The 646-nt window shown below is 62.5% G+C and overlaps 1 long non-coding RNA gene across 1 annotated transcript; it reads right to left on the bottom strand.

Moving 5' to 3' along the window:
- Positions 1–640, bottom strand: LOC104915924. The gene is made up of 3 exons (XR_796495.2): positions 527–640; positions 383–452; positions 1–74 (listed from the first exon to the last, which is right to left on the bottom strand). It is a non-coding gene; the product is annotated as an uncharacterized LOC104915924 (long non-coding RNA).
- Between the last annotated feature and the right edge of the window lie 6 nt (positions 641–646).

Here is a 646-nt window from a genome sequence, read left to right as displayed (position 1 = left end):
CTGGACGCCGGTGCAGCCGTACGCCAGCTCCTCGGTGATGAGGCAGGCCTCGAAGCAGCCCAGGCCCAGCCCGCCTGTGGGGCAGCACCCACAGCTGGGACCCCACAAGGACCCACTGATCCCGTAGGGACCCCACAAGGACCCACTGATCCCGTAGGGACCCCACAGAGACACGTAGGGCACCACTAGGATCTCACAGAGCCCCATAGGGATGCACAGGGACCCGAAAGGGCACCACAGGGTCCCCAGAGAGGCCCCATAGGGACCTCATAGGGCACCTGCGGGATCCCACAGAGCCCCATAGAGACCCCACAGAGTGACCCACCGAGACCCCCCAGCTCCCCACACACGCACAGAGCTGTGGGTGCAGCCATTCACTCACCGCAGCTCTCAGGGATGTGAGTATTGATCAGCCCCAGCTCCCAGGCACGTTTGATCAGGGGCATGGGGTACTGCAACAGGGTGTTAATTAACGGCTAGCCCTTAATTAGGGTTGGGGGGGCTGAGCTTATAGGGAGGGGGGTACCTCTCCAGTTCGGTCATACTGTGCTGCCACGGGGATGATTTCCTCCAGTGCAAAGCGCCGTGCTGTGGCCTGGAACTCCTTCTGCTGTGGGCTCAGCTCTATAGGGGGGACACAGCGCTG

Source organism: Meleagris gallopavo, unplaced genomic scaffold (genome assembly GCF_000146605.3).
Source record: "Meleagris gallopavo isolate NT-WF06-2002-E0010 breed Aviagen turkey brand Nicholas breeding stock unplaced genomic scaffold, Turkey_5.1 ChrUn_random_7180001860400, whole genome shotgun sequence".
NCBI classification, from domain to species: Eukaryota; Metazoa; Chordata; class Aves; order Galliformes; family Phasianidae; genus Meleagris; species Meleagris gallopavo.
The sequence above is the reverse complement of the archived record's forward strand: the minus strand, read 5'-3'. Positions and strand labels throughout refer to the sequence as shown.